The 22,871-nt window shown below is 44.4% G+C and overlaps 1 pseudogene; it reads left to right on the forward strand.

Moving 5' to 3' along the window:
* Positions 1–22,871, forward strand: part of LOC142750372 (RUN and FYVE domain-containing protein 1-like) — a 498,511-nt pseudogene that overhangs the window by 466,162 nt on the left and 9,478 nt on the right.

A 22,871-nucleotide genomic window follows, 5' to 3' on the forward strand; every position in this document is an offset into this window, starting at 1 on the left:
TTCCCCAGGAGATCTTTGACAGCAACCATAAGTTCAGGGAGAAAGGTCATTCTAAAACTTCCAAGGCATCAAACGATAAACAAGTAGAATTGGAGGAGAGAAGAGACTCATGCCAAAGATGGTGATTAAGGGTGATTTGAAAGGTTGTTATAGGTCTGAGTTAAATAAATAGAAAGAAGCTGAACGGGTGGAGTGAACCAGGGAGACTTAGGTGGTTTTGAAACAGGGTATATGGAATTGTTCTATTTGGCCTTTGAGAGCCTTGGCGAACATACGTTCGATTTTGTTGCCGTATTCATATAATCTGCTATGGCAGATTTGCAGGAATAGCTTATGCGTTGACTCCAGTAGGGGCTTCACCTCCAGTCTGGCACACTGTATGGCCTGTCAGATTTGGGTGGTGAGTGCATGCTTGTGAGCCACTTCCAGGAAGAACACTTTGTATAGAGCATTTTTAAGTGCATGGGCTCTCTCTCCTTTTCGAAGCGGTAGATTTGTTTTATAAGAACACCACAAAGCACACATTTGAGTGTCTATCATTGAACCAACAGGCGTGTAAGGTCTTAATCTGAGATAAATCAAATGTACATGCAGAGTCGAGGAGAAAGGACTTATTGACTCTCCAGGACCAAGAACCTTTGGTCTATGTCACAGGTCATGGGTCCTCCAACAGGATAACGACACAAAGCACACAGCTAAAAACATCCGAGAATGCTTAAGAGCAAAGCATTGGACTATTCTGAAGTAGCCTTCTATAAACCCTGATCTAAATCCTATTGAACACCTGTGCAAGGAGCTGAAACATGCAGTCTGGAGAAGGCACCCTTCAAACCTGAGACAGCGGGAGTACTATCCTCACTAGCAGGGGCATAACTAGGAAACACTGGGCCCCATACAGTAAAATGCCCACACAGATGCCCCCACCCAGTATAATGCCCCCATAGCTGCCCCATACAGTATGATGCCCCCATAGCTGCCTCCACAGTATAATGCCCCCATAGCTGCCCCATACAGTATAATGCCCACACAGATGCCCCCACCCAGTATAATGCCCCCATAGCTGCACCCCAAACAGCATAATGCTCCCCATAGCTGCACCCCACACAGTATAATGTCCCCCATAGCTGCCTCCACAGTATAATGCCCCCATAGCAGCCCCCACAGTATAATACCCCACACAGTATAATGCCCTGCATAGCTGCCTCATACAGTATAATGCTCCCCATAGCTGCACCCCACACAGTATAATGCACCCCATAGCTGTCCCCAGTATAATGCCCCCCATAGCTGCCCCCACACAGTATAATGCTCCCCATAGCTCTCCCCACAGTATAAAGCCCCCCATGGCTGCCCCATACAGTATAATGCCCCCAATGCTGCCCCCACAGTATGATGCCCACATAGTTTCCCCACACAGTATAATGCCCCCATAGCTTCCCCACACAGTATAATGCCCCCCACATCTTCCCCCTGACAGTATAACCCCATAGCTGCTCCCACAGTATAATGCCCCCCATAGCTGTCCCCACAGTATAATTCCACACATAGCTGTGCCCACAGTATAATGCCCCATACAGTATAATCCCCATCATAGCTGCCCCACACAGTATAATGCCCCACATAGCTGCCTACACAGTATAATGCCCCATACAGTATAATCTCCATCATAGCTGCCCCCACAGTATAATGCTACCCATAGCTGTCCCCACAGTATAATGCCCCCCATAGCTGCCCCCACAGTATATTGCCCCAAACCTGTCCCCACAGTATAATGCCCCCCATAGCTGTCCCCAGTATAATGACCACACAGTATAATGCCCCCACACAGTATAATGCTCCCCATAGCTGTCCCCACAGTATAATGCCATCAATAGCTGCCCCCACACAGAATAATGCCCCCATAGCTGTCCCCACAGTATAATGCCCCACACAGTATAATGCCCCCATAGCTTCCCCCTGACAGTATAATAATCCCCATAGCTGCTCCCACAGTATAATGCCCCATAGCTGTCCCCAGAGTATAATGCCCCCCATAGCTGTGCCCACAGTATAATGCCCCCAATAGCTGCCCCCACACAGAATAATGCCCCCATAGCTGTCCCCACAGTATAATGCCCCACACAGTATAATGCTTCCCCCTGACAGTATAATAATCCCCATAGCTGTGCCCACAGTATAATGCCCCCAATAGCTGCCCCCACACAGAATAATGCCCCCATAGCTGTCCCCACAGTATAATGCCCCACACAGTATAATGCTTCCCCCTGACAGTATAATAATCCCCATAGCTGCTCCCACAGTATAATGCCCCATAGCTGTCCCCAGAGTATAATGCCCCCCATAGCTGTGCCCACAGTATAATGCCCCCATAGCTGCCCACACAGTATAATGCCGCCCATAGCTGTCCCCACAGCATAATGCCCCCCATAGATGCCCACACAGTATAATGCCACTTACAGTATAATCCTATCATAGCTGCCCCCACAGTATAATACCACCCATAGCTGTCTCCACAGTGTAATGCCCCCCATAGCTGCCCCCACAGTATATTGCCCCCATACCTGTCCCCACGGTATAATGCCCCCATACCTGTCCCCACAGTATAATGCCCCCCATAAAGTATAATGCCACCATAGATGCCCCCACAGTATAATGCCACCCATAGCTGTCCCCACAGTATCATGCCCCCCATAGCTGCCTCCACAGTATCATGCCCCCCATAGCTGCCCCCACAGTATAATGCCCCCCACAGCTGTCCCCACAGTATAATGCCCCCATAGCTGTCCCCACAGTATAATGCCCCCATAGCTGCCCACACAGTATAATGCCCCCATACAGTATAATGCCCCGATAGTAAAATGCCACCCATAGATGTCCCCACAATATAATGTACCCCATAGCTGCCCCCACAGTATATTTCCCACATACCTGTCCCCACAGTATAATGCCCTCCATACCTGTCCCCACAGTATAATGCCCCCATACTGTATAATGCCCACCATAGCTGCCTCCGCAGTATAATGCCCCCATAGCTGTGCCCACAGTATAATGCCCCCCATAGCTGCCCACACAGTATAATGCCCCCCATACAGTATAATGCCCCGATAGTATAATGCCACCCATAGATGTCCCCACAGTATAATGCCCCCCATAGCTGCCCCCACAGTATATTTCCCCCCATAGCTGTCCCCACAGTATAATGCCCCCCATACCTGTCCCCACAGTATAATGCCCCCCATACCTGTCCCCACAGTATAATGCCCCCATACAGTATAATGCCCACCATAGCTGCCTCCACAGTATAATGCCCCCATAGCTGTTCCAAGAGTATAATGCCCCCATAGCTGCCCCCACAGTATAATGCCCCCTATACCTGTTCCCACAGTATAATGCCCCCATACAGTATAATGCCCACCATAGCTGCCTCCACAGTATAATGCCCCCCATAGCTGCCCCCACACAGTATAATGCCCCCGATATAGCAAAATGCTCCTATATCTGCCACCATATCAGCCCCCCTTTCCTAACCAGTATAGAGCCCCCGTAAGTGCATAATATAAAAATAACAACATAATTACTTACCTATCCCTGCTCCCACGACATGTGGAGGATCCTGCTCCTCCGGTCTGTGCTATCAGTGACTCAGAGCGGACAGGCGCGATGACGTCACAACATTGCGCCTGCCTGCGCCGAGCCGCTCACGGCAGAGTGCATGCTGGAGGAAGGACGATTAGCTCCTTGCTCCAGCAATACAGTACCCCATGGCAGAGCAGGGAGATACCTCCCTTCTCTGTCATAGTGTTCAATAGTGTCTGCGTCCAAATGTGGCATCGCCATAGCGGCTGCTAGCGGAGCCTCCGGGCATGTGGGGCCCGGTCCGGCTTGTGGCACGGGCCCCCTCATGCCATGGGCCCCGTAGCAGCCACTGTGGCTGTTACAGCGGTAGTTCACCTACTGCTCACGAGGCGTGGGCCAAAATACCTGTGGACAGGTGCTCATTGAGAGTTACAGAAATAGTTTTTTCACAGTGATTGCCTAAAAAGATTGTGCAACAAAATATTAAGTTAAGGGTACTATGATTTTTGTCAATGTCCGTTTCATTATTTTTTTTTGATATTTTTTTTTTCTGTTGAACCACAATTCAAAAGCAATGTCTGATTTACATTAGAGAATTTTCAGTAAATGAAAATGTATTATTACTTTTGTAAGTTTCAAGTTATTTCATTGACCATTGTGGGTTTTTCTTTTCTTAACGAAAGGGTACCAACAATTTTATTCACGACTGTACATGTTACCTATGACCAAAAATCACCAAACACAGGGACAAGGACTCTGTGTCACCGTGGAGTCCTAGCCTAAATTTTTTGCACTATTATTATTTTATGATGTTGCTCATGATGGTTGCCATTAGGTGCAAAAGCAAAGCTAAAAAAAACAAAACAAAAAAAACAGTTTGCCATATTTGGAGTTGGAAACAGTAAGGGTATGTGCACACACAAAATAAAAAACGTCTGCAAGTACAGAGCTGTTTTGAAGGGAAAATATTTTTAGACGTTTTTGAATCAGTCACATTTTTCACTGTGTTTTTAACGGACGTTTTTGGAGCTGTTTTTCTATAGAATCTATGAAAAACGTCTCCAAAAACGGCTGAAGAAGTGACATGCACTTTTTTTTCGCGGCCGTTTTTTTACATGGCCATTTTTAAAAACGCCCTGTCGGAACAGAACGTGTTTTCCCATTGAAATCAATGGGCAGATGTTTGGAGGCGATTTTTCAGCCGTTTTTCGGGACATTTACGGCCCGAAAAACGGCTGAAGACACTCAATGTGAAAATACCCTCAGGCTGAAAGAACAATAACAAAACACCGCCGGAGGCAGTAGGCAATTTTGTTACTCATTGTATCTTGATTAAATCTAGATGGAAGTTTTTTTTACTGTTCTAAAAGTTTTCATATCCTGCATTTTTCTTTTAGATCAAAATTAAAAATGGAAGACATCAAAGAAGTCAACAAAGCTCTTAAGGTATGGTAATTTCAGAAGTCCTATGAAAGCACTGTCTTGTCGCCGGTTAAGCCATACACATTTTTTTCAAACCTACAATACACTTCTTATCCATTCATGATTCAGTGTATCTGGCCACATGATGACTTCAGGAAAGTTGCAGCTAAAAATAGGCATTATTGCAATGTTTATGATCTGAGGTCTATTTAAAAAAAAATGCTGTGGGCGTGCGGAGGAATTAGTGATTCCTATATTTATAAACTGCCCTCATGCAGTTCAGCACATGAAGTTACATGTACAAATGTTAATAGACTGAGAGTTTTTTACATTATGCTATCATAGCTGCCTAATACCCCTGGTTTTCATAATCATGAAGCTTTTAATTTCTTTCTCTATCATGTGAAATGTTAAATACTTTTGTGTCAAAAAAGACAAAAGTATAATAGGTATGATACCTTTATTGGCTAACCATAAAAGTTCTATATGCAAGCTTTCAGAGCACAGAGGCCCCTTCTTCAGGCAGTTTACAAATGAATGACTTAGAAAAAAGCACAACATTTAGATGTTACACAAAGACAATTAGTACATGAGGTGATACATCATTAAGATAAGCCGGGGCAATAAAACTGAGGTTATAGGGGTGATGACTTAGGAGTTAAGGCATCTGGAGTCAGTCTGATGGGGGACGTGACGTGTGTCCATGTAGTGGCTCATAAATCCTGGTGTTAGATTGAGGCCTTGTGTCAATGACTGGAATTTTATCATCATCTTGAATTCCCAAATTTTTCTTTCTCTGTTGTTTTTAAAATGACCCTTCAGAATGAGTACCTTTAAATCTGCCAAACTGTGGTCTGGTCCAGAGAAGTGTTTTCCCACGGGTGTATCCACCTCCTGTTTTATTGTATGTCTGTGAAGATTCATCCTGGTTTGTAGTTTTTGTATTGTTTCTCCAATGTAGATTCCTTTATTGATGCACCTTGTACACAGGATCATGTACACTACATTGGAGGATGTACAGGAGAACGTGCCAGTGATTTTATAGTCCTGCTGCGTGTTTGGTATCTGGATGGTGTTTGATGACCAGATGTTGGTACAGGTCTTGCATTTTCTACTGTTGCAAGGAAAAGTGCCAGTCTCTGTTGGTGGTGAGAGGGCACTTCTAAGGAAACCTAAGGAATCTCCTGGTCAGAAGTGCCCTCTCACCACCAACAGAGACTGGCACTTTTCCTTGCAACAGTAGAAAATGCAAGACCTGTACCAACATCTGGTCATCAAACACCATCCAGATACCAAACACGCAGCAGGACTATAAAATCACTGGCACGTTCTCCTGTACATCCTCCAATGTAGTGTACATGATCCTGTGTACAAGGTGCATCAATAAAGGAATCTACATTGGAGAAACAATACAAAAACTACAAACCAGGATGAATCTTCACAGACATACAATAAAACAGGAGGTGGATACACCCGTGGGAAAACACTTCTCTGGACCAGACCACAGTTTGGCAGATTTAAAGGTCCTATTACTGAAGGGTCATTTAAAAAACAACAGAGAAAGAAAAATTTGGGAATTCAAGATGATGATAAAATTCCAGTCATTGACACAAGGCCTCAATCTAACACCAGGATTTATGAGCCACTACATGGACACACGTCACGTCCCCCATCAGACTGACTCCAGATGCCTTAACTCCTAAGTCATCACCCCTATAACCTCAGTTTTATTGCCCCGGCTTATCTTAATGATGTATCACCTCATGTACTAATTGTCTTTGTGTAACATCTAAATGTTGTGCTTTTTTCTAAGTCATTCATTTGTAAACTGCCTGAAGAAGGGGCCTCTGTGCTCTGAAAGCTTGCATATAGAACTTTTATGGTTAGCCAATAAAGGTATCATACCTATTATACTTTTGTCTTTTTTGACACAAAAGTATTTAACATTTCATATTGTCTCTGGCTAACACGGTACTACACAATTTTTTACTTTCTCTATCATGTAAATGAATGTACACCTGATTCTTATTTTTTCCATTTTGGCTCTTCAATGATCCTGCAGACCTTGCATCACTGAGGATCTCTCATTTTAGGAACAGCTGGGTTGCTTTCTGAACAAGCCTAATGCCAAACAGGTGCTGTTGCACTTGTTCTATTTTGATTTCCTCCATAAGGGAATATTTACCCGAGACGTTTTTTCTTTTTTTGCTGCATTTTTCATAATCACAACCTAACCACAACAGCTTTGCCGCAATTCCCAAAAACGCAGCAAAACTGCAAAAAAAGTCTGTGATTTTTTTTCCCCAGAGTAAGGCTTAGTTTATTGTAAATAATTACTCCTTAGTATATCTCGATGATCTTGTTACTAAAAATGAGGAAACCATTACTTTGGGCCATAATACCATTTTCTTCATTGAAGTGGTTTTCTGGTCACTACCGGTCCTTGTTTACCTATCCAGCAGTAATGACGTTCCATTCATTCGTGCTGCGGCCACTCCGCTCAGAAGCTATCCCCACTCAGGGAAAGTCTGCACCCCCTGAGCTCCCCATTTACTGAACGGGTAGAGCACTCCTGCATGGCTCTGCCCAATTGTAGGGAGAGCTATGCAGCTGTACAGTTAGTCTGGGTTCACACGACCTATTTTCAGGCGTAAACGAGGCGTATTATGGGGAATAGTGCCTAGATACCTAACTGGCTGCCCACTAGCTATTCAGGCTTTGAGGGAACATGTGAATGCTGCAGCTAATAACTGGCCTCAGGGGCGATACTTGTATGTATGGCAGAAGACCAATGAGACCAGTGATTGGCTACAGCGGTTGCGTGGATGAATGGCACAGCATCACTGCAGGTCATGCAGACAAAGACAGCCGGGGCATCATCACTGAAGCGGCAGGGGATTTAACATGTATTGATAATATTTTCAAATTGATCTAATTTCCTATTTTCACTCTATTTTTTATAAACTCCCGGAAAACCACTTGAATTTTTAATAATATACAGTAGTGTACTCCTAAATAGCAGAGCAGACTGTACTTTTTTCCGTCAAAAGAAAAGAGTCAAAATCTTTAATCTCATCTCTAGAAGTGCCTTCCAGGCAGGCAAGGTCAGTACTTAAAGAGGCTCTGTCACCACATTATCAGTGCCCTATCTCATACATAATCTGATCGGCGCTGGAATGTAGATAACAGCAGTGGTTTTTATTTTGAAAAACGATCATTTTTGAGCAAGTTATGAGCAATTTTAGATTTAGTTTCTTAATGCCCAACTGGGCGTGTTTTTACTTTTGACCAAGTGGGTGTTGTAAAGAAGTGTATGAGGCTGACCAATTAGTGATCAATCAGCCTCATACACTTCTCATTGTTCCAGCCCAGCTTCTTTCACTGCACAATCTCACTGTGCTGGGGATCATGCTGGGCTGGAACACTGATTGGTCACTGATTGGTCAGCCTCATACACTTCTTTACAACACCCACTTGGTCAAAAGTAAAAACACGCCCAGTTGGGCATTAAGAAACTAAATCTAAAATTGCTCATAACATGCTCAAAAATGATAGTTTTTCAAAATAAAAACCACTGCTGTTATGTACATTCCAGCGCCGATCAGATTATGTAGGAGATAGAGCATTTATAATCTGGTGACAGAGCCTCTTTAAGACACCAGAAATCTTGAACACTTTGCACTATAACACGAAAGATCTGCACCATTGGCTCATCTTATTACCAGGGGGAAGTTTTGTTGTCCCCCCTATGATGAATTCGGCAGCACTGAGGTGCAGCACAATTGGCGCTTCGGACAGAGGCAAAGACACCTCAATGATATTAGGATGTAGTAACACGTACTGGTTCAATTGAGGTTTTGCGTAAAATGGCGGTAAAAATAAAGTATTTTTGTAAAACAGCAGTGTATTTGATTTAGTACCTTAACCGCAAATTGTAAATATACCAAAAGAGATGCATAAGCAGTGGGTATGAAGCAGGGTCCAGGGGCAACAGTTACTTCTATACGATTTGGGATTATGCACATCGAAAATAAATTATGAGGTTGTCGCACATGTGCATGGCTCTCTCCATTCTGGTTTATGGTAGTTACTGAAATAGCGAAGCTGAATGGATAGAGCTACATACAAGCGTGGCCACCTCTCCATTCATCCTCCACCTTCATGAGGTGGCAGCCTCACTAGGTTTGGACCCGCATCTGTTAAACATTTATGGCATATCTAGTAGATCATTTTTCACAGAGCCAAACAAATGTAACAGCTTTTGTAGGCTAGATAATAGCTAGCGGTTACATAAAAAAAAAACTCATCTTCACATCCATTACCTTATCCATTATCTCTGGACTACCTCCACTGGACATTATAAGACCTACTAGCGGTCTGTGGCAGACTGGTGACAGGGGTTGGGAGTAGCATCATACAAATGACCCAGACAACACTGTGACTACTGAAGTGTTTTCTTCTCCTTTTTTCTATGCTTCACCTGTCTAATATATTAGGCAGCTTTTTATAACAGCTTCTTGATCCAGCTTTTGTGTCAGGTTGCACCAGTTATCCTGGTGGCAATCTGTTTTTTGTTTGTGTATTTCCCTGGTGAACCTGTCATTTTATCAGCGGGGACACCTCGGGACTGTGTTTATTATCTGTAGTTATTTTGTTTCTCTTTTATGTTTCAATAATTTTTATTGAAGATTTTCAAGAAAGGATAAACTGTACATCAAACAAAGCAATCAACATCCGGGGTCAAACACCGTAGATTGAATCATGACAAACAAATATATTCTGAATATTGCAACAGTTCAAAAAAGGAAAAAGTAATAAAGGGAAGGGAGAGAAAAAGGGAAAAGCAGGGTAGGAGAATGAGGGTCAGCACCTCCTATTAGAGAAACATAAGGCCATTGGGATCTGGAATGTAACACCTGTATATTATTACTTTTTATAATATACCTTTTCCATCCTTGAGGAATCAAAGCTAAGTTATTTATCTAAAGACTGCCCTGCTTGTTTTTTTTACCTATTGGTATAAGACCAAATGTCACTCTGTGTTTCCACCCCACCCATTTTCTGGACTATTAAATTGGATAGGCCATTAACAGGGCTTCTAGGGTATAGGTTGGAGGTCAGGGCTGTCCCTTGAGTAGGGGCGTTGCTCTGACTAGGCAGGGTGACCTGGTAGGGTTTAACAGGATGAGTTTGTTTTCCTTATAGCATTTTTTTCACCCACTCTTTTTTTAAAGGCCAATTTCCTTTTATTAACGTTAAGTTTTATTGTGTTGTTTTTTTGATCAGTTTTATTCTGTGAATAAATATATCGTAGATAAGCCATTGATGTCTAAGATGGGAATAACTCTTTTAGACATGTTTTTACACCTTCCTGTACAATTTTGATAAGTGTCGAGAGAAAGGGGCATTACTAAGATGTACAGTATTTTTCAACATGTGAGACAATTTTTGGCTCAAATTATTGAGATTACATAAGGAAGGGAAATTGGTCAAAAGTGCTTAGCGATACCACTGATCTAAACAAATGGAAAAGCTGATGATTAATTTACATGGGTGTGCATTAGTTTTTCAGTCTGTGACCAACTGACTTCTATGATAAAAAAAATAATAATAATAAAAAATAATAAAATGATTAGAATCCATTCATGGATTTTATATTCTTTTTCTTGTTAACACCAAGATCAATCCATCTCTGCTCTCATCTTTCCACAGCACATGTCTGTCTTCCACTAACAGGATTGTGATCAGCACCATGCTGCATGTACTTTCCCTAGGGATTTTATTGTTTTTTTAGATAACCTGTGTTCTTGTTGTTTTGGAGAGATGCAAACTGTAATAGTTCTGTTCATGCTTAATTGTCCTCTCTATGTGCATAAGTCTTACATTTGTTTTTTTATTATTATTACTATAATAATTATTATTAGAATTATTATTATTTAAAGGGTCATACATGGCTAAAGGATGATGAGGCAACTGTCTGCAAACAATGTAACAAAGAGTTCTCTATTTCAAGACTAAAGGTAAAGTAATTTAATGTACTTAGTTCTCTATTTCAAGACGAAAGGTAAAGTAATTTAATGTACTTAGTTTTTTCAGGTTTTTGTCTCTTCACTGGCTACTAACATGCACACTTCCATTAACATATTGTTCTAGAACTACAGAAACCTCCATTTTTAAATATTTAAGTGCTGAATGCTCAGATTCTGAAAATGTTATTTCACTATCTGAATGCTTTCCTTATTATTTTACAACGAAATGTTCATACTGGCGTCAATAAAGGTTTTGTATTATGGATGGTTTGTCCAGAAACAGCTCCACTCTTGTTGATGGGCTGTGTCAGTATTACAGCTCACCCCCATTCCCTCCAATTGCCAAGCTAAAATAGCAAACACAGCCCATGGTCAAGAGTGGTGCTGTTTCTGGACAAAGGTGTTAATGTGTCTCTAATCTCATACAATCCTTTCAAAGAGGTTGTACGACATAAAAAAAATCAGACCTTTTTTTATTTTTTTTTATTCCCAGGAGTAGAGCCAGTGTCGTCCTTGGGCTGTGTTTTGCTTATTCAGTGAAGTAAATGTGGCTATGTTGCAAAAGCATCGGGGTGAGCAACCTACGGTACTTCAGCTGTATTGTAACTGCAATTCCTAGTATGCCCTGATAGTCTTTGGCTGGAATAATAAGGCCTTTGGTTGTCAGTGCATGCTGGGAGTTGTAGTTTTACAACAGCTGCTGTGCCGCAGGTTGCTGATCCCGGCACTAGCAGACACAGCCCATAGAGTGGTGCAGTTTCTAGGGAAAAAAACAGATCCTTTTTTTCTAATCTCATACACTCCCCTTAAACGGTGGCATTTGGTCCATGGGAAAAATTTGGTAGCAAGAATGCAGTGGATATATATGGAAAAGGAAATAAGGTAATTTATTGTTGAAACTGCCCTAACAGCCTTGGGGAGGGCTGTTAGGGCAATTATGTTGTTTTTGTTTCAGCGGCCAGATGTGCTATTTTAATGTGACAAAGTCAAGAGTGAGCTGTGAGTCCATCTTTTCTTTCTGTACAACAGTACTAACAGAATTTTCAAATGGTCCATATAAAAGTTACATACAACTAAAACTTATTTATTATGTTGTCCTTTAAAACATTCATCTCAGGCCAGGATCACACACAGGCTTTTGTTTTTTCTCCAACTGTAATATTTATTGAATTTTCTTTTTTTTTTTCTTCAAGATAATAACGGAAACAGGACAAAGAGAAGTCCTGTCAAATAGACAATAAAACAAAAGTACTTAGCAGTATATCTGCTTATAACTAGGTAATGATGGTCCACAAAGGAAAGACTATGCAGAGACGGACCATTCACATAAATGTGCACATCATTATAACAGTAGTGAAACATTGTATATGTATAGAATTTATGTGAAAGAAAAGAGACAATGAGCCATGATATAGCTATCCATTTGATAAGATGTAGACAAACACAGGAGAGAAGAGGAAAAGACGATGGAGATGAAGTCAGGGATTTCTTTGAGCCCCAAGTCCCCTTGATTTTTAGAGGAAGTTAAGACCCGTTTAGAAATCTCTTCTGAGCCCAGATCAATTTTATTAATAGCAACATGCAAGGATTTTAATTCCTGAAAGGGGTTAGCTATGGGAAGAGTCTCAAAATAATAAAGAAGTTTTGGCAACAAGGTCATCTTAACCGCCGAGATCCACTCAAAAAAGGAGATTAGGTGAGAATTTAATTTTTTTGTAAGGCCTTTAAATCACAATACGCTGCCGGGAAATTCTGAGAGTTATGACCTATTTTAGCTTTATGCTAATTAATTTCTTAATGGACAACTGGGCGTGTTTTACTTTTTGACCAAGTGGGCGTTGTGGAGAGAAGTGTATGACGCTGACCAATCAGTGACCAAACCGCGTCATACACTCCCCCCCCTCCCCATTCATTTACACAGCAAATAGCGATATAGCTATATCACTATGTGCAGCCACATACACAAACACTAACATTATTGCAGTGTCCTGACAGTGAATATAGATTACCTCCAGCCAGGACGGGATGTCTATTCACAATTCTGACACTTCTGTAGCGCCTCTGTGATATTTACAGCAAGGCAAGTGTAATCTCGTTTTAAATTACAGGTTACATCGTGATCTAGCGAGATTACGCTTGCCTTTCTGTAAATCTCACAGAGACGCTACAGAAGTGGTCAGGATTCTGAATATACATCACGTCCTGGCTGGAGGTAATGTATATTCACTGTCAGGACACTCGAGTAACGTTATAGTGTGTTTATGTGGCTGCACATAGCGATATAGCTATATCGCTATGTGCTGTTTACACAGCACATTGAATGGGGAGAAGTGTATGACGCTGATTGGTCACCGATTGGTCAGCCTCATACATTCCTCTATACAATGCCCACTTGGTCAAAAAGTAAAACACGCCCATTTGTCCATTAACAAACTCATTAGCATAAAGCTAAAACAGGTCATAACTCCGTCAAAAATTTTCGTTTTTCTAAATAAAAAAGACTGCTGTAATCTACATTACAGCACAGCAGTCAGACGTTTTCTGTAGTGTATGCGGTGAAGTAGTCCTGTGCCCTTAGCAGAGAAACACCCCCAAAACATAATGTTTCCACCTCCATGCTTGACAGTGGGGACGGTATTCTTTGGGTCATAGGCATTATTTCTCTTCCTCCAAACACGGCGAGTTGAGTTAATGCCAAAGAGCTCAATTTTAGTCTCATCTGACCACAGCACCTTCTCCCAATCACTCTCAGAATCATCCACATGTTCATTTGCAAACTACAGACGGGCCTGTACATGTGCCTTCTTGAGCAGGGGGATCTTGCGGGCACGGCAGGATTTTAAACCATTACGGCGTAATGTGTTACCAATGGTTTTCTTGGTGACTGTGGTTCCAGCTGCCTTGAGATCATTAACAAGTTCCCCCCGTGTAGTTTTCGGCTGAGCTCTCACCTTCTTCAGGATCAAGGATACCCCACGAGGTGAGATTTTGCATGGAGCCTCAGTTCGATGTCGATTGACAGTCATTTTGTATGTCTTCCATTTTTTTACTATTGCACCAACAGTTGTCGCCTTCTCACCCAGCGTCTTACTTATGGTTTTGTAGGCCATTCCAGCCTTGTGCAGGTCTATGATCTTGTCCCTGACATCCTTAGAAAGCTCTTTGGTCTTGCCCATGTTGTAGAGATTAGAGTCAGACAGATTAATTCAGTCTGTGGACAGGTGACCATTTAAGACAGCTGTCTTTAATGCAGGCACCAAGTTGATTTGGAGCGTGTAACTGGTCTGGAGGAGGCTGAACTCTTAGGGTATGTTCACACGCTAGCTGTCATCTACGGCTGAAATGACAGCCTGTTTTCAGAAGAAAACAGCTGCGTCGTTTCAGCCATAAATGCTCCTCCTCGTAATATACGAGGCGTCTGTGACGCACGTATATCTTGAGCTGCTCTTCATTGAGTTCAATGAAGAACAGGTCAAATTACGTAGCAAAGAAGTGCCCTGCACTTCTTTGCCGAGGCAGTCAATTTACGCGTCGTCGTTTGACAGCTGTCAAACGACGACGCGTAAATTACAGGTCGTCTGCACAATACGTCGGCAAACCCATTCAAATGAATGGGCAGATGTTTGCCGACGTATTGTAGCCCTATTTTCAGGCGTAAAACGAGGCATTATACGCCTCGTTTACGTCTGAAAATAGGTCGTGTGAACCCAGCCTGAATGGTTGGTAGGGGATCAAATACTTATTTCTCTGTGCATAATGCAAATAAATATATATAATTTTGACTATGTGATTTTCTGTTTTTTCTTTTTTATATAATCTTATCTCTCACTGGTGAAATTAACCTAGCCTAAAAATTCTAGACTGTTCATGACTTTGACAGTGGGCAAACTTACAAAATCAGCAAGGGATCAAATACTTATTTCCTTCACTGTATACACGCATTAAAAAACACACTACATATACACCCATTAAAACACACACTACATATACACGTATTAAAACACACACACTACATATACACGCATTAAAACACACACACACTACATATACACACATACATACACACAACTAGCTTTTATACCCGGCGTTGCTCGGGAGGTTGACTTACGGTATAGATAGAGTAAAGGTCACTATTTAAATACCTCTCAGTATGAATTTAATTGCTAGAGAGTGTAAATAATGTTATTGGAAGCATATGAGAAATGAAATGAAGCAATATATTCATTACAGATTTATATAGTGTTGATTTAGGACTGCATGATTCTATTCCAACGCTTTCTAATTTTTAATTTGTACAATTTAACCCCCCCCATATAAAGACAGTCACAGTGACCCACCCATATAGAAAGTCACAGTGACCCCCCCATATAGACAGTCACAGTCAGGGCCGCCATCAGGGGGGTATTAGGGGTAGTGGTGTGAGGGGCCCGGCCAAACCTAATTGAAAGGGGGGCCCGGCAACTGCCTCGACATTCTTTTGGTAGGAAAAAACGGGCCCCTGCAATGGGGCCCGTTTTTTTCACCAAAAGAATGTCGAGAGCTGCTGCTGCTGCTGCGGGCCCCCTCCCCTCGTCATGGGGGGCCGTCAAACCGTCCGCCCGCGCGCGCGCACCCGATCGCGCGCACAATGAAACTCCCGCGCGTGCGCACTCGCGAGCGCGCATCCACGAACGGCCGCACTGGAGACCGCCCGCGCGCGCACCCGCGACCGGCCGCGCGCGCAGCCGCGGACACACATGGACAAAACTTACCTGGAGCCTGGCTGGAGGTGAAGGACTGGACGTCTGGACCGAAGACCTCGCCTGGAAGACATCGCCGGAAGAGGACTGGAGTGGGAGCAGCTCTTCTGACACAGTGAGTAAATTATCTCAAAGTGTTGTTTATGTATGGCCCTGTTCACACAGTATTTTGCAGGCAAAAAAAAATCTGCCTCAAAATTCCTTAAAGAATTTTGAGGCAGATTTTGACCTGCCCACACTATCTTGCCGCGTTTTTTGCTCGCGGCGATTGAGGACAGCAGACAAAAAACGCAGCGAAAAATGCATTTTCTGCCTCCCATTGATTTAGATGGGAGGTCAGAGGCGGAACCGCAGCATGAAAGGACGTGCTGCTTTTTCTTTTTTCCGCGACTGGCTCCCATTGATTTCAGATTAAATCAATGGGAGGCGGTTTTGGAAGTTGTTTGGTGCTGATTCTGACGCAGTGTCCGAGTCAATATCAAGGCCCAAAAACTCTGTGAACTGGGCCTTATTGTTAGGGCTTATTCAGACGAACGTGTAATACATCCGTGCAACGTGTGTGATTTTCACGCGCCTCGCACGGACCTATGTTACTCTATGGTGCCGTGCGGACTGTCAGTGATTTTCACGCAGCGTGTGTCCGTGTGTCCGCTGCGTAAAACTCACGACATGTCCTATATTGGTGCATTGTTCGCGCATCACGCACCCATTGAAGTCAATGGGTGCGTGAAAATCACGCCCAGCACTTCCGCAGCCGTATAAACTATGAATGAAATTAGAAAAGCACCACGTGCTACAAACATACAGAGTGTCATAATGATGGCGGCTGCGCGAAAATCACGCAGCCGCGCATCATACGCTGCTGACACACGGAGCTGTTATGGACCTTTTGCATGCGCAAAACGCCACGTTTTTTGCGCGTGCAAAAAGCACACGCTCGTGTGAATCCGGCCTTAGGGTAGGAACACACTAGGCATGAACACTGCGGATTTTATGCAACACATTTTATTGTGGATAATCCGTAGCGTATTACAGTCGCAGCAGAGTGGGTGAGATATGAACAAATCTCATCCACACGCTGCAAAAATAATGGACCTGCAGTGTGACTTTTTGGCTTTTTAAGTCGCATGTCAATGTATTCTGTGGAATCGCTGCTCCTCTGTTGCAGAAATGCTGCGGTTCTGCCGCAAAAATCACAAATGAGAAAAAAAAAAAAGGTACTTTTTTAAATTGATAAAGTTTAGACTTGCCCCGGCCGTAGTCCTGGTGACGCGATCCTCTATTCTTAGCGCAGCCCCGCCTCCTGTCATGACGTTTCATCCCATTTGACTGATGCAGCGGTCACATGGTCTACAGCGTCATCCCAGGAGGCGGGGCTACGTTCAGAAGAGAGAGATGCGTCACCAGGACTACGGCCCTGGCAAGTCTAAACTTTTTTTCCCTGCAGGATTCCCGCAGCGGACAAGCCTCACGAAACCTGCGCCGCTATTTGGTGCGGTTTTGCTGGCAGAATTCCCTGCGGCCTCCGGGGCGGATAAGCTGTGTAGTTTTACTCAGCATATCCGCCTAGTGTGTCCCTTATGATGTCGCTCCTGGAGCTGCTGCCGGTCTCTAAATAGGCAGTTGGTCCAGTAGAATTTGGAATTATTTTTTTTTGTGAACCAGCTTAAAAAAATACAAAACTTTTGTGTTAGGGCCTGTTCACATCACTGTTCGCTTCCGCTCCGGGGTTCCGTCTGAGGTTTCTGTCGGGTGAACCCCGCAACGGAAAGTGAAAGTGACAAAAAAAAAAAATTCCAAATTCTACTGGACCAACTGCCTATTTAGAGAACGGCAGCAGCTCCAGGAGCGACATCATAAGGGACACACTAGGTGGATATGCTGAGTAAAACTACACAGCTTATCCCGGGAGCCGCAGGGAATTCCGCCAGCAAAACCGCACCAAATAGTGGCGCAGGTTTCGTGAGGCGTGTCCGCTGCGGGAATCCTGCAGGGAAAAAAAAGTTTAGACTTACCCCGGCCGTAGTTTAAGTGACGCATCTCTCTCTTCTGAACGTAGCCCCGCCTCCTGGGATGACGCTGTAGACCATGTGACCGCTGCAGCAGTCACATGGGATGAAAAGTCATGACAGGAGGCGGGGCTACGCTAAGAATAGAGGATCGCGTCACCAGGACTACGGCCGGGGCAAGTCTAAACTTTTTTATAAATTTAAAAAAGTGCCTTTTTTTTTTTTTCTCATTTGTGATTTTTGCGGCAGAACCGCAGCATTTCTGCAACAGAGGAGCGGCGATTCCACAGAATACATTGACATGCGACTTAAAAAGCCAAAAAGTCACACTGCAGGTCCATTATTTTTGCAGCGTGTGGATGAGATTTGTTCATATCTCACCCACTCTGCTGCGACTGTGATACGCTGCGGATTTTCCACAATCAAATGTGTTGCATAAAATCCGCAGTGTTCATGCCTAGTGTGTTCCTACCCTAAGGCCGGATTTACACAAGCGTGTGCTTTTTGCGCGCGCAAAAACGTGGCGTTTTGCGCTTGCAAAAGGTCCATAACAGCTCCGTGTGTCAGCAGCGTATGATGCGTGGCTGCGTGATTTTCGCGCAGCCGCCATCATTATGACACTGTTTGGATGTTTGTAGCACGTGGTGCTTTTCTGTTTTCATTCATAGTTTATACGGCTGCGGAAGTGCTGGCCGTGATTTTCACGCACCCATTGACTTCAATGGGTGCGTGATGCGCGAACAATGCACAAATATCGGACATGTCGTGAGTTTTACGCAGCGGACTCGCGCTGCGTGAAAATCATTGACAGTCTGCACGGCACCATAGAGTAACATAGGTCCGTGCAAGGCGCGTGAAAATCACACACGTTTCACGGACGTATTACACGTTCGTCTGAATAAGCCCTAACAATAAGGCCCAGTTCAGAGTTTTTGGGCCTTGATATTGACTCGGACACTGCGTCAGAATCAGCACCAAAAAACTTCCAAAACCGCCTCCCATTGATTTAATCTGAAATCAATGGGAGCCAGTCGCGGAAAAAAGAAAAAGCAGCACGTCCTTTCTTGCCGCGGTTCTGCCTCTGACCTCCCATCGAAATCAATGGGAGGCAGAAAATGCATTTTTCGCTGCGTTTTCTGTCTGCTGTCCTCAATCGCCGCAGGCAAAAAACGCGGCAAGATAGTGTGGGCAGGTCAAAATCTGCCTCAAAATTCGGTGCGCGGTTCCAGGCGGTCGCCGGTGCGCATGCGCGGGAGTTTGCGGGTGCGCGTGATCGGTCGCACGGGCGGCGGTGTTTGACGGCCCCCATGCTACCCAGGGCCGCCATCAGGGGGGGTATTAGGGGTACTGATGTGAGAGGCCCGGCCAAACCTAATTGAAAGGGGGGCCCGCAGCTCATGACATTCTTTTGGTGAAAAAAACGGGCCCCATTGCAGGGGCCTGGTTTTTTTCTACCAAAGGCAAGTCGCGGCAGTTTGCCGGGCCCCCCTTTCAATTAGGTTTGGCCGGGCCTCTCACATCAGTACCCATAATACCCCCCCTGATGGCGACCCTGGGTACCATGATATAGTACTGGACGGAGTACCGTTAACAGGCGGTGCCACGGTAGGGGGGCCCAGAAAATGTAGCTGTAGGGGGCCCTGAAATTCCTGATGGCGGCCCTGGTCACAGTGACCCCCCCCATATAGACAGTAACAGTGACCACCCCATATAGACAGTCACAGTGACCCCCCCATATAGACAGTCACAGTGACTCCCCCATATAAAGACAGTCAGTGACCCCCCCATATGAAGACAGTCAGTGACCCCCATATAAAGACAGTCACAGTGACCCCCCATATAAAGACACAGTGACCCCCCCATATAAAGACAGTCACAGTGACCCCCCATATAAAGACAGTCACAGTGACCCCGATATAGACAGTCACAGTGACCCCCCATATAGACAGTCAGTGACCCCCCATATAAAGACAGTCACAGTGACCCCCCCATATAAGGACAGTCACAGTGACCCCCCATATAGACAGTCACAGTGACCCCCCCATATAGACAGTCACAGTGACCCCCCCATATAGACAGTCACAGTGACCCACCCATATAGACAGTCACAGTGACCCCCTATATAGACAGTCACAGTGACCCCCCCATATAAAGTCAGTCACAGTGACTCCCCCCATATAAAGACAGTCGCAGTGACCCACCCATATAGACAGTCACAGTGACCCCCCATATAGACAGTCACAGTGACCCCCTCATATAGACAGTTACAATGACCCCCCATACAAAGACAGTCAGTGACCCCCCCAATATAAAGACAGTCACAGTGACCCCCATATAGACAGTCACAGTGACCCCCCCATATAGACAGTCACAGTGCCCCCGAATATAAAGACAGTCACACTGACCCCCCCATATAGACAGTCACACTGACCCCCCATATAGACAGTCACAGTGCCCCCGAATATAAAGACAGTCACACTGACCCCCCATATAGACAGTCACAGTGACCCCCATATAAAGATAGTCACAGTGACCCCTCCATAGACAGTCACAGTGACCCCCCCATATAAAGACAGTCACAGTGACCCCCCATATAAAGACAGTCACAGTGACCCCCCCATATAGACAGTCACAGTGACCCCCCCATATAGACAGTCACAGTGACCCACCCATATAGACAGTCACAGTGACCCCCCCATATAGACAGTCACAGTGACCCCCCATATAAAGACGGTCACAGTGACCCCCCCATATAAAGACAGTCACAGTGACCCCCCCATATAAAGACAGTCACAGTGACCCCCCCATATAAAGACAGTCACAGTGACCCACCCATATAGACAGTCACAGTGACCCCCCGTATAGACAGTCACAGTGACCCCCCCATATAGACAGTCACAGTGACCCACCCATATAGACAGTCACAGTGACCCCCCCATATAGACAGTCACAGTGACCCCCCCATATAAAGACAGTCACAGTGACCCCCCATATAAAGACAGTCACAGTGACCCCCCCCATATAAAGACAGTCACAGTGACCCACCCATATAGACAGTCACAGTGACCCCCCATATAGACAGTCACAGTGACCCCCCATATAGACAGTCACAGTGACCCCCCATATAAAGACAGTCAGTGACCCCCCCCATATAAAGACAGTCACAGTGACCCCCATATAGTCACAGTGACCCCCCACCATATAGACAGTCACAGTGCCCCCGAATATAAAGACAGTCACACTGACCCCCCCATAGAGACAGTCACACTGACCCCCCATATAGACAATCACAGTGCCCCCGAATATAAAGACAGTCACACTGACCCCCCATATAGACAGTCACAGTAACCCCCCATATAAAGACAGTCACAGTGACCCCCATATAAAGACAGTCACAGTGACCCCTCCATAGACAGTCACAGTGACCCCTCCATAGACAGTCACAGTGACCCCCCCATATAGACAGTCACAGTGACCCCCCCCCCATATAGACAGTCACAGTGACCCCCCCATATAGACAGTCTCAGTTCTCACCCATATAACGCAGAAACATCGCACATAAAATGCAGAGAGACGACACCACATACCTGTCACAGTAGATTCCCATCAGTTATTAATACTGGTCAGTAATGTCTCTCACTGTACAACCTGTAGTGCGTTTTCTTTCAGCAGGGAAGAGTGGCCTGTGCTATGGCTGCAACTCCTGACAGGATTCTGTTTGGTAATCAGAGGAAGTCTGCACCTGTACCGATGACTGGAAACACCGGTCATGTCTGCCACAGCCTCAATCCTGTCAGAGAACCGGCCTGCTCCTGTACAGAAACCCCAGCAGACATGAGGCAGTTACCCACAGCATCCAATCAGATCACGGCTTTAATCTTTCCAATGCAAGTTGAGAAATAAAAGCTGAGCTCTGATTGGTTGCTATGGGTATCTGATCCTATCAATTAAACCAATGAAACATCAGGCTTCAAACAAACTTTCTAAAATATATATATAAGATGCACACATACTACACATGCCCACATACTACACATGCACACATACTACACATGCCCACATACTACACATGCCCACATACTACACATGGCCACATACTACACATGCCCACATACTACACATGCACACATACTATACATGCCCACATACTACACATGCCCACATACTACACATGCTCACATACTACACATGCCCACATACTACACATGCCCACATACTACACATTCCCACAATGCACACAAACTACACATGCACACAAACTACACATGCACACAAACTACACATGTCAGGGCAAACTTCCTTCTCCCTGTTATTCCACACCAAATAGCCACCTCTGCAAATTGGAACTGAGGGCATGCATGGAAGATATGCACCAAACAGACGAATGGTGGTAGACATCCTCCCTCAGTGAGGTAGGATGTGAACTGAACTTTTTTATTGAACAAAGAAACACAAAAAAACTTCCCTGTAGGAAGGTGGGACGTGCTTAAGACCTATTGGCTCCTCAGCTGTAAGTTCTTCTGTACACTCCTCTTGCATTCAAGGGGCGGTGTCTTCCATAGGCGTGTTCCTGATACATGGTCCATTTTGTTACATTCCAGTTCTTTGTGTAATATACTAATATATATACATATATATGTAAGGATAATATGTTTGCAAACAATATACATGCTAATGATCCCTGACAGTCCCCCCTAAATATATTATTACTCTATCCCTGAGTCTTGCCTAGCAACCTACTACTGACCACTCGAACCAGGCGGGTAGGGGTTTTGGATTTCTTCACCAGCTTGAGACGAGCTACTCCTTATGAGTAACCCCCCTTTGTACCTGGACTTCCAAGGTTTCGGAGTGGTCGTAACTTTCCCTATTCTCCCCAGGATACAGGATGGTTGTCTTGGTATAATCTACAAACCGCCGCTGGTTGTAATATGTATATATATATATATATATATATATATATATATATAAAATTAATCCAGTCTACATTTTTATTAATGGTAATAATTCTCGCACTGTCACTTAATGTCCTAATGGGACTTTTACCCCTGCAGATATAACAGGTCATGGGCAGCATCTTCCCCAAACCTAAAGAC

Source organism: Rhinoderma darwinii, chromosome 3, assembly GCF_050947455.1.
Source record: "Rhinoderma darwinii isolate aRhiDar2 chromosome 3, aRhiDar2.hap1, whole genome shotgun sequence".
In the NCBI taxonomy this organism is placed as follows: domain Eukaryota; kingdom Metazoa; phylum Chordata; class Amphibia; order Anura; family Rhinodermatidae; genus Rhinoderma; species Rhinoderma darwinii.